The sequence below is a fragment of the Hoplias malabaricus genome, chromosome 18, assembly GCF_029633855.1.
Source record: "Hoplias malabaricus isolate fHopMal1 chromosome 18, fHopMal1.hap1, whole genome shotgun sequence".
NCBI lineage: Eukaryota > Metazoa > Chordata > Actinopteri > Characiformes > Erythrinidae > Hoplias > Hoplias malabaricus.
Window position 1 is genome coordinate 70,785 of NC_089817.1, and position 16,302 is coordinate 87,086.

Sequence of the window (16,302 nt, forward strand, 5' to 3'; positions counted from 1 at the left end):
CACTAAGGGGTACCCCTTTGTGTGTTTTTAGACTAAATTTTTGACCATCTCAGATTTCTTCCAAACTCACGATGTTGATTAGGCAGGTCCTGACTTACACAAAGGTGTGATTATTTTCAGCCTATCTCATCCCAAAGCTGAGATATGAGGACAAACTTAACTGGGATTTTCTCTCAATAGGTTTATTGGTGTTGAATATATTGGAATTAAATTTATGAGCTTGTTATACGTCCAATAAAGCAAAATACAGATGCAATGTAGGATATATTGGACTGACTAGGTTTTTCTGATCGCACCCTTCTACTCATGTGTTTACCTAGCTTCACTGGAAGTAGGAATCCCATCATGAAATTTACAGTTATTAATTTTATGAAGCACAGCATGTCCCTATATCTTAGCTTTGGGATGTGGTAGGACAAAAATTACCACACCACTGTCTTCGTCAGGACCTCCCTGACACACGGTGTGGGTTTGAACAAGATCTGAAGAGGTCACATATTTCACCCAAAAAAACACTAAGGGGTACCCCTTTGTGTTTTTTCAGACTAAATTTTTGACCGTCTCAGATTTCTTCCAAACTCACGATGTTGATTAGGCAGGTCCTGACTTACACAAAGGTGTGATTATTTTTAGCCTATCTCATCCCAAAGCTGAGATATGAGGACAAACTTAACTGGGATTTTCTCTCAATAGGTTTATTGGTGTTGAATATATTGGAATTAAATTTATGAGCTTTTTATACGTCCAATAAAGCAAAATACAGATGCAATGTAGGATATATTGGACTGACTAGGCTTTTCTGATCGCACCCTTCTACTCATGTGTTTACCTAGCTTCACTGGAAGTAGGAATCCCATCATGAAATTTACAGTTATACATTTTATGCAGCACAACATGTCCCTATATCTTAGCTTTGGGATGTGGTAGGGCAACAATTACCACACCACTGTCTTCGTCAGGACCTCTCTGACACATGGTGTGGGTTTGAAGAAGAGCTGAGGAGGTCACATTTTTAATAAAAAAAAACCACTAAGGGGTACCCCTTTGTGTTTTTTTAGACTAAATTTTTGACCATCTCAGATTTCTTCCAAACTCACGATGTTGATTAGGCAGGTCCTGACTTACACAAAGGTGTGATTATTTTCAGCCTATCTCATCCCAAAGCTGAGATATGAGGACAAACTTAACTGGGATTTTCTCTCAATAGGTTTATTGGTGTTGAATATATTGGAATTAAATTTATGAGCTTGTTATACGTCCAATAAAGCAAAATACAGATGCAATGTAGGATATATTGGACTGACTAGGCTTTTCTGATCGCACCCTTCTACTCATGTGTTTACCTAGCTTCACTGGAAGTAGGAATCCCATCATGAAATTTACAGTTATACATTTTATGCAGCACAACATGTCCCTATATCTCAGCTCTGGGATGTGGTAGGGCAACAATTACCACACCACTGTCTTCGTCAGGACCTCCCTGACACACGGTGTGGGTTTGAAGAAGATCTGAAGAGGTCACATATTTCACCCAAAAAAACACTAAGGGGTACCCCTTTGTGTATTTTCAGACTAAATTTTTGACCGTCTCAGATTTCTTCCAAACTCACGATGTTAATTAGGCTGGTCCTGACTTACACAAAGGTGTGATTATTTTTAGCCTATCTCATCCCAAAGCTGAGATATGAGGACAAACTTAACTGGGATTTTCTCTCAATAGGTTTATTGGTGTTGAATATATTGGAATTAAATTTATGAGCTTTTTATACGTCCAATAAAGCAAAATACAGATGCAATGTAGGATATTTTGGACTGACTAGGCTTTTCTGATCGCACCCTTCTACTCATGTGTTTACCTAGCTTCACTGGAAGTAGGAATCCCATCATGAAATTTACAGTTATACATTTTATGCAGCACAACATGTCCCTATATCTTAGCTTTGGGATGTGGTAGGGCAACAATTACCACACCACTGTCTTCGTCAGGACCTCTCTGACACATGGTGTGGGTTTGAAGAAGAGCTGAGGAAGTCACATTTTTAATCAAAAAAAACCACTAAGGGGTACCCCTTTGTGTTTTTTCAGACTAAATTTTTGACCGTCTCAGATTTCTTCCAAACTCACGATGTTGATTAGGCAGGTCCTGACTTACACAAAGGTGTGATTATTTTTAGCCTATCTTATCCCAAAGCTGAGATATGAGGACTAACTTAACTGGGATTTTCTCTCAATAGGTTTATTGGTGTTGAATATATTGGAATTAAATTTATGAGCTTGTTATACGTCCAATAAAGCAAAATACAGATGCAATGTAGGATATATTGGACTGACTAGGCTTTTCTGATCGCACCCTTCTACTCATGTGTTTACCTAGCTTCACTGGAAGTAGGAATCCCATCATGAAATTTACAGTTATTAATTTTATGCAGCACAACATGTCCCTATATCTTAGCTTTGGGATGTGGTAGGACAAAAATTACCACACCACTGTCTTCGTCAGGACCTCTCTGACACATGGTGTGGGTTTGAAGAAGAGCTGAGGAGGTCACATTTTTAACCAAAAAAAACACTAAGGGGTACCCCTTTGTGTGTTTTTAGACTAAATTTTTGACCATCTCAGATTTCTTCCAAACTCACGATGTTGATTAGGCAGGTCCTGACTTACACAAAGGTGTGATTATTTTCAGCCTATCTCATCCCAAAGCTGAGATATGAGGACAAACTTAACTGGGATTTTCTCTCAATAGGTTTATTGGTGTTGAATATATTGGAATTAAATTTATGAGCTTGTTATACGTCCAATAAAGCAAAATACAGATGCAATGTAGGATATATTGGACTGACTAGGCTTTTCTGATCGCACCCTTCTACTCATGTGTTTACCTAGCTTCACTGGAAGTAGGAATCCCATCATGAAATTTACAGTTATTAATTTTATGAAGCACAGCATGTCCCTATATCTTAGCTTTGGGATGTGGTAGGACAAAAATTACCACACCACTGTCTTCGTCAGGACCTCCCTGACACACGGTGTGGGTTTGAACAAGATCTGAAGAGGTCACATATTTCACCCAAAAAAACACTAAGGGGTACCCCTTTGTGTTTTTTCAGACTAAATTTTTGACGTCTCAGATTTCTTCCAAACTCACGATGTTGATTAGGCAGGTCCTGACTTACACAAAGGTGTGATTATTTTTAGCCTATCTCATCCCAAAGCTGAGATATGAGGACAAACTTAACTGGGATTTTCTCTCAATAGGTTTATTGGTGTTGAATATATTGGAATTAAATTTATGAGCTTGTTATACGTCCAATAAAGCAAAATACAGATGCAATGTAGGATATATTGGACTGACTAGGTTTTTCTGATCGCACCCTTCTACTCATGTGTTTACCTAGCTTCACTGGAAGTAGGAATCCCATCATGAAATTTACAGTTATACATTTTATGCAGCACAACATGTCCCTATATCTTAGCTTTGGGATGTGGTAGGGCAACAATTACCACACCACTGTCTTCGTCAGGACCTCTCTGACACATGGTGTGGGTTTGAAGAAGAGCTGAGGAGGTCACATTTTTAATAAAAAAAAAACCACTAAGGGGTACCCCTTTGTGTTTTTTTAGACTAAATTTTTGACCATCTCAGATTTCTTCCAAACTCACGATGTTGATTAGGCAGGTCCTGACTTACACAAAGGTGTGATTATTTTCAGCCTATCTCATCCCAAAGCTGAGATATGAGGACAAACTTAACTGGGATTTTCTCTCAATAGGTTTATTGGTGTTGAATATATTGGAATTAAATTTATGAGCTTGTTATACGTCCAATAAAGCAAAATACAGATGCAATGTAGGATATATTGGACTGACTAGGCTTTTCTGATCGCACCCTTCTACTCATGTGTTTACCTAGCTTAACTGGAAGTAAGAATCCCATCATGAAATTTACAGTTATACATTTTATGCAGCACAACATGTCCCTATATCTTAGCTTTGGGATGTGGTAGGGCAACAATTACCACACCACTGTCTTCGTCAGGACCTCTCTGACACATGGTGTGGGTTTGAAGAAGAGCTGAGGAGGTCACATTTTTAATAAAAAAAAAACACTAAGGGGTACCCCTTTGTGTTTTTTTAGACTAAATTTTTGACCATCTCAGATTTCTTCCAAACTCACGATGTTGATTAGGCAGGTCCTGACTTACACAAAGGTGTGATTATTTTCAGCCTATCTCATCCCAAAGCTGAGATATGAGGACAAACTTAACTGGGATTTTCTCTCAATAGGTTTATTGGTGTTGAATATATTGGAATTAAATTTATGAGCTTGTTATACGTCCAATAAAGCAAAATACAGATGCAATGTAGGATATATTGGACTGACTAGGTTTTTCTGATCGCACCCTTCTACTCATGTGTTTACCTAGCTTCACTGGAAGTAGGAATCCCATCATGAAATTTACAGTTATTAATTTTATGAAGCACAGCATGTCCCTATATCTTAGCTTTGGGATGTGGTAGGACAAAAATTACCACACCACTGTCTTCGTCAGGACCTCCCTGACACACGGTGTGGGTTTGAACAAGATCTGAAGAGGTCACATATTTCACCCAAAAAAACACTAAGGGGTACCCCTTTGTGTTTTTTCAGACTAAATTTTTGACCGTCTCAGATTTCTTCCAAACTCACGATGTTGATTAGGCAGGTCCTGACTTACACAAAGGTGTGATTATTTTTAGCCTATCTCATCCCAAAGCTGAGATATGAGGACAAACTTAACTGGGATTTTCTCTCAATAGGTTTATTGGTGTTGAATATATTGGAATTAAATTTATGAGCTTTTTATACGTCCAATAAAGCAAAATACAGATGCAATGTAGGATATATTGGACTGACTAGGCTTTTCTGATCGCACCCTTCTACTCATGTGTTTACCTAGCTTCACTGGAAGTAGGAATCCCATCATGAAATTTACAGTTATACATTTTATGCAGCACAACATGTCCCTATATCTTAGCTTTGGGATGTGGTAGGGCAACAATTACCACACCACTGTCTTCGTCAGGACCTCTCTGACACATGGTGTGGGTTTGAAGAAGAGCTGAGGAGGTCACATTTTTAATAAAAAAAAACCACTAAGGGGTACCCCTTTGTGTTTTTTTAGACTAAATTTTTGACCATCTCAGATTTCTTCCAAACTCACGATGTTGATTAGGCAGGTCCTGACTTACACAAAGGTGTGATTATTTTCAGCCTATCTCATCCCAAAGCTGAGATATGAGGACAAACTTAACTGGGATTTTCTCTCAATAGGTTTATTGGTGTTGAATATATTGGAATTAAATTTATGAGCTTGTTATACGTCCAATAAAGCAAAATACAGATGCAATGTAGGATATATTGGACTGACTAGGCTTTTCTGATCGCACCCTTCTACTCATGTGTTTACCTAGCTTCACTGGAAGTAGGAATCCCATCATGAAATTTACAGTTATACATTTTATGCAGCACAACATGTCCCTATATCTCAGCTCTGGGATGTGGTAGGGCAACAATTACCACACCACTGTCTTCGTCAGGACCTCCCTGACACACGGTGTGGGTTTGAAGAAGATCTGAAGAGGTCACATATTTCACCCAAGAAAACACTAAGGGGTACCCCTTTGTGTTTTTTCAGACTAAATTTTTGACCGTCTCAGATTTCTTCCAAACTCACGATGTTGATTAGGCAGGTCCTGACTTACACAAAGGTGTGATTATTTTTAGCCTATCTCATCCCAAAGCTGAGATATGAGGACAAACTTAACTGGGATTTTCTCTCAATAGGTTTATTGGTGTTGAATATATTGGAATTAAATTTATGAGCTTGTTATACGTCCAATAAAGCAAAATACAGATGCAATGTAGGATATATTGGACTGACTAGGCTTTTCTGATCGCACCCTTCTACTCATGTGTTTACCTAGCTTCACTGGAAGTAGGAATCCCATCATGAAATTTACAGTTATTAATTTTATGAAGCACAGCATGTCCCTATATCTTAGCTTTGGGATGTGGTAGGACAAAAATTACCACACCACTGTCTTCGTCAGGACCTCCCTGACACACGGTGTGGGTTTGAACAAGATCTGAAGAGGTCACATATTTCACCCAAAAAAACACTAAGGGGTACCCCTTTGTGTTTTTTCAGACTAAATTTTTGACGTCTCAGATTTCTTCCAAACTCACGATGTTGATTAGGCAGGTCCTGACTTACACAAAGGTGTGATTATTTTTAGCCTATCTCATCCCAAAGCTGAGATATGAGGACAAACTTAACTGGGATTTTCTCTCAATAGGTTTATTGGTGTTGAATATATTGGAATTAAATTTATGAGCTTTTTATACGTCCAATAAAGCAAAATACAGATGCAATGTAGGATATATTGGACTGACTAGGCTTTTCTGATCGCACCCTTCTACTCATGTGTTTACCTAGCTTCACTGGAAGTAGGAATCCCATCATGAAATTTACAGTTATACATTTTATGCAGCACAACATTTCCCTATATCTTAGCTTTGGGATGTGGTAGGGCAACAATTACCACACCACTGTCTTCGTCAGGACCTCTCTGACACATGGTGTGGGTTTGAAGAAGAGCTGAGGAGGTCACATTTTTAATCAAAAAAAACCACTAAGGGGTACCCCTTTGTGTTTTTTTAGACTAAATTTTTGACCATCTCAGATTTCTTCCAAACTCACGATGTTGATTAGGCAGGTCCTGACTTACACAAAGGTGTGATTATTTTCAGCCTATCTCATCCCAAAGCTGAGATATGAGGACAAACTTAACTGGGATTTTCTCTCAATAGGTTTATTGGTGTTGAATATATTGGAATTAAATTTATGAGCTTGTTATACGTCCAATAAAGCAAAATACAGATGCAATGTAGGATATATTGGACTGACTAGGCTTTTCTGATCGCACCCTTCTACTCATGTGTTTACCTAGCTTCACTGGAAGTAGGAATCCCATCATGAAATTTACAGTTATACATTTTATGCAGCACAACATGTCCCTATATCTCAGCTCTGGGATGTGGTAGGGCAACAATTACCACACCACTGTCTTCGTCAGGACCTCCCTGACACACGGTGTGGGTTTGAAGAAGATCTGAAGAGGTCACATATTTCACCCAAGAAAACACTAAGGGGTACCCCTTTGTGTTTTTTCAGACTAAATTTTTGACCGTCTCAGATTTCTTCCAAACTCACGATGTTGATTAGGCAGGTCCTGACTTACACAAAGGTGTGATTATTTTTAGCCTATCTTATCCCAAAGCTGAGATATGAGGACTAACTTAACTGGGATTTTCTCTCAATAGGTTTATTGGTGTTGAATATATTGGAATTAAATTTATGAGCTTGTTATACGTCCAATAAAGCAAAATACAGATGCAATGTAGGATATATTGGACTGACTAGGCTTTTCTGATCGCACCCTTCTACTCATGTGTTTACCTAGCTTCACTGGAAGTAGGAATCCCATCATGAAATTTACAGTTATTAATTTTATGCAGCACAGCATGTCCCTATATCTTAGCTTTGGGATGTGGTAGGACAAAAATTACCACACCACTGTCTTCGTCAGGACCTCCCTGACACACGGTGTGGGTTTGAACAAGATCTGAAGAGGTCACATATTTCACCCAAAAAAAACACTAAGGGGTACCCCTTTGTGTTTTTTCAGACTAAATTTTTGACCATCTCAGATTTCTTCCAAACTCACGATGTTGATTAGGCAGGTCCTGACTTACACAAAGGTGTGATTATTTTTAGCCTATCTCATCCCAAAGCTGAGATATGAGGACAAACTTAACTGGGATTTTCTCTCAATAGGTTTATTGGTGTTGAATATATTGGAATTAAATTTATGAGCTTTTTATACGTCCAATAAAGCAAAATACAGATGCAATGTAGGATATATTGGACTGACTAGGCTTTTCTGATCGCACCCTTCTACTCATGTGTTTACCTAGCTTCACTGGAAGTAGGAATCCCATCATGAAATTTACAGTTATTAATTTTATGCAGCACAGCATGTCCCTATATCTTAGCTTTGGGATGTGGTAGGACAAAAATTACCACACCACTGTCTTCGTCAGGACCTCCCTGACACACGGTGTGGGTTTGAACAAGATCTGAAGAGGTCACATATTTCACCCAAAAAAACACTAAGGGGTACCCCTTTGTGTTTTTTCAGACTAAATTTTTGACCGTCTCAGATTTCTTCCAAACTCACGATGTTGATTAGGCAGGTCCTGACTTACACAAAGGTGTGATTATTTTTAGCCTATCTCATCCCAAAGCTGAGATATGAGGACAAACTTAACTGGGATTTTCTCTCAATAGGTTTATTGGTGTTGAATATATTGGAATTAAATTTATGAGCTTTTTATACGTCCAATAAAGCAAAATACAGATGCAATGTAGGATATATTGGACTGACTAGGCTTTTCTGATCGCACCCTTCTACTCATGTGTTTACCTAGCTTCACTGGAAGTAGGAATCCCATCATGAAATTTACAGTTATACATTTTATGCAGCACAACATGTCCCTATATCTTAGCTTTGGGATGTGGTAGGGCAACAATTACCACACCACTGTCTTCGTCAGGACCTCTCTGACACATGGTGTGGGTTTGAAGAAGAGCTGAGGAGGTCACATTTTTAATAAAAAAAAACCACTAAGGGGTACCCCTTTGTGTTTTTTTAGACTAAATTTTTGACCATCTCAGATTTCTTCCAAACTCACGATGTTGATTAGGCAGGTCCTGACTTACACAAAGGTGTGATTATTTTCAGCCTATCTCATCCCAAAGCTGAGATATGAGGACAAACTTAACTGGGATTTTCTCTCAATAGGTTTATTGGTGTTGAATATATTGGAATTAAATTTATGAGCTTGTTATACGTCCAATAAAGCAAAATACAGATGCAATGTAGGATATATTGGACTGACTAGGCTTTTCTGATCGCACCCTTCTACTCATGTGTTTACCTAGCTTCACTGGAAGTAGGAATCCCATCATGAAATTTACAGTTATTAATTTTATGCAGCACAGCATGTCCCTATATCTTAGCTTTGGGATGTGGTAGGACAAAAATTACCACACCACTGTCTTCGTCAGGACCTCCCTGACACACGGTGTGGGTTTGAACAAGATCTGAAGAGGTCACATATTTCACCCAAAAAAAACACTAAGGGGTACCCCTTTGTGTTTTTTCAGACTAAATTTTTGACCATCTCAGATTTCTTCCAAACTCACGATGTTGATTAGGCAGGTCCTGACTTACACAAAGGTGTGATTATTTTTAGCCTATCTCATCCCAAAGCTGAGATATGAGGACAAACTTAACTGGGATTTTCTCTCAATAGGTTTATTGGTGTTGAATATATTGGAATTAAATTTATGAGCTTTTTATACGTCCAATAAAGCAAAATACAGATGCAATGTAGGATATATTGGACTGACTAGGCTTTTCTGATCGCACCCTTCTACTCATGTGTTTACCTAGCTTCACTGGAAGTAGGAATCCCATCATGAAATTTACAGTTATTAATTTTATGCAGCACAGCATGTCCCTATATCTTAGCTTTGGGATGTGGTAGGACAAAAATTACCACACCACTGTCTTCGTCAGGACCTCCCTGACACACGGTGTGGGTTTGAACAAGATCTGAAGAGGTCACATATTTCACCCAAAAAAAAACTAAGGGGTACCCCTTTGTGTTTTTTCAGACTAAATTTTTGACCGTCTCAGATTTCTTCCAAACTCACGATGTTGATTAGGCAGGTCCTGACTTACACAAAGGTGTGATTATTTTTAGCCTATCTCATCCCAAAGCTGAGATATGAGGACAAACTTAACTGGGATTTTCTCTCAATAGGTTTATTGGTGTTGAATATATTGGAATTAAATTTATGAGCTTGTTATACGTCCAATAAAGCAAAATACAGATGCAATGTAGGATATATTGGACTGACTAGGCTTTTCTGATCGCACCCTTCTACTCATGTGTTTACCTAGCTTCACTGGAAGTAGGAATCCCATCATGAAATTTACAGTTATTAATTTTATGCAGCACAGCATGTCCCTATATCTTAGCTTTGGGATGTGGTAGGACAAAAATTACCACACCACTGTCTTCGTCAGGACCTCCCTGACACACGGTGTGGGTTTGAACAAGATCTGAAGAGGTCACATATTTCACCCAAAAAAAACACTAAGGGGGTACCCCTTTGTGTTTTTTCAGACTAAATTTTTGACCATCTCAGATTTCTTCCAAACTCACGATGTTGATTAGTCAGGTCCTGACCTACACAAAGGTGTGATTATTTTCAGCCTATCACATCTCAAAGCTGAGATATGAGGACAAACTTAACTGGGATTTTCTCTCAATAGGTTTATTGGTGTTGAATGTATTGGAATTTAATTTATGAGCTTTTTATACATCCAATAAAGCAAAATACAGATGCAATGTAGGATATATTGGACTGACTAGGCTTTTCTGATCGCACCCTTCTACTCATGTGTTTACCTAGCTTCACTGGAAGTAGGAATCCCATCATGAAATTTACAGTTATACATTTTATGCAGCACAACATGTCCCTATATCTTAGCTTTGGGATGTGGTAGGGCAACAATTACCACACCACTGTCTTCGTCAGGACCTCTCTGACACACGGTGTGGGTTTGAAGAAGATCTGAGGAGGTCACATATTTCACCCAAAAAAACACTAAGGGGTACCCCTTTGTGTTTTTTTAGACTAAATTTTTGACCGTCTCAGATTTCTTCCAAACTCACGATGTTGATTAGTCAGGTCCTGACCTACACAAAGGTGTGATTATTTTTAGCCTATCTCATCCCAAAGCTGAGATATGAGGACTAACTTAACTGGGATTTTCTCTCAATAGGTTTATTGGTGTTGAATATATTGGAATTAAATTTATGAGCTTGTTATACGTCCAATAAAGCAAAATACAGATGCAATGTAGGATATATTGGACTGACTAGGCTTTTCTGATCGCACCCTTCTACTCATGTGTTTACCTAGCTTCACTGGTAGTAGGAATCCCATCATGAAATTTACAGTTATTAATTTTATGCAGCACAGCATGTCCCTATATCTTAGCTTTGGGATGTGGTTGGACAAAAATTACCACACCACTGTCTTCGTCAGGACCTCCCTGACACACGGTGTGGGTTTGAACAAGATCTGAAGAGGTCACATATTTCACCCAAAAAAAACACTAAGGGGTACCCCTTTGTGTTTTTTCAGACTAAATTTTTGACCATCTCAGATTTCTTCCAAACTCACGATGTTGATTAGGCAGGTCCTGACTTACACAAAGGTGTGATTATTTTCAGCCTATCTCATCCCAAAGCTGAGATATGAGGACAAACTTAACTGGGATTTTCTCTCAATAGGTTTATTGGTGTTGAATATATTGGAATTAAATTTATGAGCTTGTTATACGTCCAATAAAGCAAAATACAGATGCAATGTAGGATATATTGGACTGACTAGGCTTTTCTGATCGCACCCTTCTACTCATGTGTTTACCTAGCTTCACTGGAAGTAGGAATCCCATCATGAAATTTACAGTTATACATTTTATGCAGCACAACATGTCCCTATATCTTAGCTTTGGGATGTGGTAGGGCAACAATTACCACACCACTGTCTTCGTCAGGACGTCTCTGACACATGGTGTGGGTTTGAAGAAGAGCTGAGGAGGTCACATTTTTAATCAAAAAAAACCACTAAGGGGTACCCCTTTGTGTTTTTTTAGACTAAATTTTTGACCATCTCAGATTTCTTCCAAACTCACGATGTTGATTAGGCAGGTCCTGACTTACACAAAGGTGTGATTATTTTCAGCCTATCTCATCCCAAAGCTGAGATATGAGGACAAACTTAACTGGGATTTTCTCTCAATAGGTTTATTGGTGTTGAATATATTGGAATTAAATTTATGAGCTTGTTATACGTCCAATAAAGCAAAATACAGATGCAATGTAGGATATATTGGACTGACTAGGCTTTTCTGATCGCACCCTTCTACTCATGTGTTTACCTAGCTTCACTGGAAGTAGGAATCCCATCATGAAATTTACAGTTATACATTTTATGCAGCACAACATGTCCCTATATCTTAGCTTTGGGATGTGGTAGGGCAACAATTACCACACCACTGTCTTCGTCAGGACCTCTCTGACACACGGTGTGGGTTTGAAGAAGATTTGAGGAGGTCACATATTTCACCCAAAAAAACACTAAGGGGTACCCCTTTGTGTTTTTTTAGACTAAATTTTTGACCGTCTCAGATTTCTTCCAAACTCACGATGTTGATTAGTCAGGTCCTGACCTACACAAAGGTGTGATTATTTTCAGCCTATCACATCTCAAAGCTGAGATATGAGGACAAACTTAACTGGGATTTTCTCTCAATAGGTTTATTGGTGTTGAATATATTGGAATTTAATTTATGAGCTTTTTATACGTCCAATAAAGCAAAATACAGATGCAATGTAGGATATATTGGACTGACTAGGCTTTTCTGATCGCACCCTTCTACTCATGTGTTTACCTATCTTCACTGGAAGTAGGAATCCCATCATGAAATTTACAGTTATACATTTTATGCAGCACAACATGTCCCTATATCTTAGCTTTGGGATGTGGTAGGGCAACAATTACCACACCACTGTCTTCGTCAGGACCTCTCTGACACACGGTGTGGGTTTGAAGAAGAGCTGAGGAGGTCACATATTTCACCCAAGAAAACACTAAGGGGTACCCCTTTGTGTTTTTTTAGACTAAATTTTTGACCATCTCAGATTTCTTCCAAACTCACGATGTTGATTAGGCAGGTCCTGACTTACACAAAGGTGTGATTATTTTTAGCCTATCTCATCCCAAAGCTGAGATATGAGGACTAACTTAACTGGGATTTTCTCTCAATAGGTTTATTGGTGTTGAATATATTGGAATTAAATTTATGAGCTTGTTATACGTCCAATAAAGCAAAATACAGATGCAATGTAGGATATATTGGACTGACTAGGCTTTTCTGATCGCACCCTTCTACTCATGTGTTTACCTAGCTTCACTGGAAGTAGGAATCCCATCATGAAATTTACAGTTATTAATTTTATGAAGCACAGCATGTCCCTATATCTTAGCTTTGGGATGTGGTAGGACAAAAATTACCACACCACTGTCTTCGTCAGGACCTCCCTGACACACGGTGTGGGTTTGAACAAGATCTGAAGAGGTCACATATTTCACCCAAAAAAACACTAAGGGGTACCCCTTTGTGTTTTTTCAGACTAAATTTTTGACCGTCTCAGATTTCTTCCAAACTCACGATGTTGATTAGGCAGGTCCTGACTTACACAAAGGTGTGATTATTTTTAGCCTATCTCATCCCAAAGCTGAGATATGAGGACAAACTTAACTGGGATTTTCTCTCAATAGGTTTATTGGTGTTGAATATATTGGAATTAAATTTATGAGCTTTTTATACGTCCAATAAAGCAAAATACAGATGCAATGTAGGATATATTGGACTGACTAGGCTTTTCTGATCGCACCCTTCTACTCATGTGTTTACCTAGCTTCACTGGAAGTAGGAATCCCATCATGAAATTTACAGCTATACATTTTATGCAGCACAACATGTCCCTATATCTTAGCTTTGGGATGTGGTAGGGCAACAATTACCACACCACTGTCTTCGTCAGGACCTCTCTGACACATGGTGTGGGTTTGAAGAAGAGCTGAGGAGGTCACATTTTTAATCAAAAAAAACCACTAAGGGGTACCCCTTTGTGTTTTTTTAGACTAAATTTTTGACCATCTCAGATTTCTTCCAAACTCACGATGTTGATTAGGCAGGTCCTGACTTACACAAAGGTGTGATTATTTTCAGCCTATCTCATCCCAAAGCTGAGATATGAGGACAAACTTAACTGGGATTTTCTCTCAATAGGTTTATTGGTGTTGAATATATTGGAATTAAATTTATGAGCTTGTTATACGTCCAATAAAGCAAAATACAGATGCAATGTAGGATATATTGGACTGACTAGGCTTTTCTGATCGCACCCTTCTACTCATGTGTTTACCTAGCTTCACTGGAAGTAGGAATCCCATCATGAAATTTACAGTTATTAATTTTATGCAGCACAGCATGTCCCTATATCTTAGCTTTGGGATGTGGTAGGACAAAAATTACCACACCACTGTCTTCGTCAGGACCTCCCTGACACACGGTGCGGGTTTGAACAAGATCTGAAGAGGTCACATATTTCACCCAAAAAAAACACTAAGGGGTACCCCTTTGTGTTTTTTCAGACTAAATTTTTGACCATCTCAGATTTCTTCCAAACTCACGATGTTGATTAGGCAGGTCCTGACTTACACAAAGGTGTGATTATTTTTAGCCTATCTCATCCCAAAGCTGAGATATGAGGACAAACTTAACTGGGATTTTCTCTCAATAGGTTTATTGGTGTTGAATATATTGGAATTAAATTTATGAGCTTTTTATACATCCAATAAAGCAAAATACAGATGCAATGTAGGATATATTGGACTGACTAGGCTTTTCTGATCGCACCCTTCTACTCATGTGTTTACCTAGCTTCACTGGAAGTAGGAATCCCATCATGAAATTTACAGTTATACATTTTATGCAGCACAACATGTCCCTATATCTTAGCTTTGGGATGTGGTAGGGCAACAATTACCACACCACTGTCTTCGTCAGGACTTCTCTGACACACGGTGTGGGTTTGAAGAAGAGCTGAGGAGGTCACATATTTCACCCAAGAAAACACTAAGGGGTACCCCTTTGTGTTTTTTTAGACTAAATTTTTGACCATCTCAGATTTCTTCCAAACTAACGATGTTGATTAGGCAGGTCCTGACTTACACAAAGGTGTGATTATTTTTAGCCTATCTCATCCCAAAGCTGAGATATGAGGACTAACTTAACTGGGATTTTCTCTCAATAGGTTTATTGGTGTTGAATATATTGGAATTAAATTAATGAGCTTGTTGTACGTCCAATAAAGCAAAATACAGATGCAATGTAGGATATATTGGACTGACTAGGTTTTTCTGATCGCACCCTTCTACTCATGTGTTTACCTAGCTTCACTGGAAGTAGGAATCCCATCATGAAATTTACAGTTATTAATTTTATGAAGCACAGCATGTCCCTATATCTTAGCTTTGGGATGTGGTAGGACAAAAATTACCACACCACTGTCTTCGTCAGGACCTCCCTGACACACGGTGTGGGTTTGAACAAGATCTGAAGAGGTCACATATTTCACCCAAAAAAACACTAAGGGGTACCCCTTTGTGTTTTTTCAGACTAAATTTTTGACCGTCTCAGATTTCTTCCAAACTCACGATGTTGATTAGGCAGGTCCTGACTTACACAAAGGTGTGATTATTTTTAGCCTATCTCATCCCAAAGCTGAGATATGAGGACAAACTTAACTGGGATTTTCTCTCAATAGGTTTATTGGTGTTGAATATATTGGAATTAAATTTATGAGCTTTTTATACGTCCAATAAAGCAAAATACAGATGCAATGTAGGATATATTGGACTGACTAGGCTTTTCTGATCGCACCCTTCTACTCATGTGTTTACCTAGCTTCACTGGAAGTAGGAATCCCATCATGAAATTTACAGTTATACATTTTTTGCAGCACAACATGTCCCTATATCTTAGCTTTGGGATGTGGTAGGGCAACAATTACCACACCACTGTCTTCGTCAGGACCTCTCTGACACATGGTGTGGGTTTGAAGAAGAGCTGAGGAGGTCACATTTTTAATCAAAAAAAACCACTAAGGGGTACCCCTTTGTGTTTTTTTAGACTAAATTTTTGACCATCTCAGATTTCTTCCAAACTCACGATGTTGATTAGGCAGGTCCTGACTTACACAAAGGTGTGATTATTTTCAGCTTATCTCATCCCAAAGCTGAGATATGAGGACAAACTTAACTGGGATTTTCTCTCAATAGGTTTATTGGTGTTGAATATATTGGAATTAAATTTATGAGCTTGTTATACGTCCAATAAAGCAAAATACAGATGCAATGTAGGATATATTGGACTGACTAGGCTTTTCTGATCGCACCCTTCTACTCATGTGTTTACCTAGCTTCACTGGAAGTAGGAATCCCATCATGAAATTTACAGTTATTAATTTTATGCAGCACAGCATG